The sequence below is a fragment of the Chanos chanos genome, chromosome 3, assembly GCF_902362185.1.
Source record: "Chanos chanos chromosome 3, fChaCha1.1, whole genome shotgun sequence".
In the NCBI taxonomy this organism is placed as follows: domain Eukaryota; kingdom Metazoa; phylum Chordata; class Actinopteri; order Gonorynchiformes; family Chanidae; genus Chanos; species Chanos chanos.
The window spans coordinates 32,599,633-32,602,086 of NC_044497.1; the positions used below are offsets into that span (position 1 = coordinate 32,599,633).

General features: G+C 42.3%; 1 pseudogene; it reads left to right on the forward strand.

Annotated features, from left to right (window-relative positions):
- The first annotated feature begins 898 nt into the window (after positions 1-898).
- LOC115806895 (transcription factor HES-5-like) lies at positions 899-2,436 on the forward strand (annotated as a pseudogene).
- The last annotated feature ends 18 nt before the right edge of the window (positions 2,437-2,454 follow it).

Here is a 2,454-nt window from a genome sequence, read left to right on the forward strand (position 1 = left end):
TCTCTCATGTTGGACAAATGAGTAAAGTCTGAGTATGACTGCCTACAAGTTGGAGCAAATGCACCTGTTTTTGCTCTTAGCCTCAAATCTCTATTTATACATGTCTCTAGCCGTATTTAATGTGATGCAGGTTCTCACACTCTCTGACCAATCAGCGGACCCCTGTAAGACAACAGCCTGAATGTGAATTGTTTGGATAAATGATACACAATGGCTGAGAACTGTGTGAGCAGGTGGGAGGGAACATTTTTTATGTCTACTGTCAATCAACAGATATAGACATTGCTGGGAACATGGCTCTCAGTGTTGTGAATCAACACAGACCTAATTCATGGTTTCCTCCTGACAGTTAAATGTGGTGGGAAAGTTCAGACTAACAGCTGTCTGTAAACTGATGACGCTTTCTCTGAAACTTAATAAAAAATATTTCAGAAATAGTAACATTTCCCCAATGTGTAAAATAGAATGTTTAAACAAGAAGTTACTGCTTAAATAAATCTAGAATTAAATATAAAAATTACCTTTTGTGTTTGAAAGACATTATTGCATGGGACTCTCGTGAAAAAATCCCAGTATCATAGTAGAATGTGCTGTATTCATTTATCGCTGATTAGGTCACTTTTCTTGTCAATACCAGAGAGAGAATGTTTATGGCAGCTTTATCATAATCATAGGGAATGCTTTAAAACTTTTAACATTTTCATACTGTTATGTGGAGGTCATTCACACATACTATACATGCTATAATATGCATCAGTTGAAATCTGTTATTTCTAAATACAGTAACCGCTATTTTAATCAGTGCAGACTCAGTATAGACTCTGTAAAGTCTATACTGAACATGTCAGTGGGAATTCCTCTGCTGTGTATGGGTGGAAATTGAATTGCAGTAGTCCAGATGGTGGGCCTGTCTGGGAGTCTCCCTGGCTGGAGTGAAGGGGTGAATGTGGTCACATTGGCTTTGTGCTACGGGCCACGCTTTCTTTGTATGCTGGCAAGTGTCATTATTGCAGGAGTGTGGGAAGCCATGCTGCATGACTGCTCCCACGTCCCCCTCCAGCGCCGTGAGCAGTCACCACAGCCATCAGTGTGTGCGTGTAAGTGTGCGTGAACTCATTCAGCTGACAGAAGTGTGCAGTGTGTGTGTGCCAAGAGGAAAGGAGTGTGTTGAATCATACTCATAAACCTGAAAGGAAAGGAGGTCACACCAGACTTTAATAGCTTCAGTCACACCTTTATTTTAACCCCCCCCCTCACCCCCACCTCCCATGTTGTGAATCTGGGAAAAAAAGAAAAAAGAAATGAAGGACGTGTCACTGTACGTCCATCAGCTAGAAACACGATGTTTAACATTTCATTATGAAAGACTTCTGAAAGAAAATATTGCAATCTACTAATTTGCTAAAGCAAATTTAACAAGGCCGTTTCTATCTCAATAAACTTATGCAGTTCACAACAAATTAACAACCTTGTATTAGAACAAAATTGTCATGATCTAAAATGTTCTGACCTCAGATGTGGTCACTATGATCTTTTTTTGGGGTCACCACTTTCCCAGGTTCACAAGATACTAAATGAATCTTTCCTTGCTGTCTCAGCACACCCCTCCACCTGCTCCTCTGAGACCGGCTCATTGTTTCCTGAGCAATAAGCCCTTCACTGAGCGTGTGGCTGCCCCCCGTTCATTATTGTAGTCCAAGCTCACCCATTGGCTGTTGACTGTGGGAACCTCCAACAAACTCAAGACTCACGCATTCATATGGAGATTTGGGAGTATAAATAGAGGAGACAGTGACAGTCAACTCAGCACAGCTCAAATCTTCTCCTCACAGAGACTCCAGCCATGGCTCCTACAATCACTACACAAATCATCTACTCTACAGAGCATCTGAAACTGAATAACAAGGTAAATATAGCAAATATCAAATCTAACAACAGTTTCTGTTCATTTTTAACACAGCTTGCTCATGTTTAATGCAAGATCCAGGTTATTAAAGAGTTGTGTTTCTTTCTCTCCAGCTGAGAAAACCAATGGTGGAGAAACTGCGCAGAGATCGCATCAACAGCAGCATTGAGAAGCTCAAGTCTCTCCTGGGCAGAGAGTTCCTCAAGCAGCAGCCTGACTCCAGACAGGAGAAAGCTGACATCTTGGAGATGACCGTCCATTTCCTGAAACAACAGGAGAGCCAGAATTCCTCCACCTGCTCCTCTGCAGTCAGTGATGGTTACTCCAGGTGTGTGCAGGAGGCTGTCAACTTCCTGTCTCAATGTCATGTCCAGAATGAGTCCCAGAGAAGACTGCTGAGTCACTTCCACAACATGAGATCTCCCACTGAGAAGAACAGAAGCGTCCTTCCACATCTGCACTCTTCAACTCATCAGATCTCTAAGAAAGAGGAAACTCCAGTCTGTAAAGTACTGTGGAGGCCCTGGTAGAGTCACATGGACATTTTA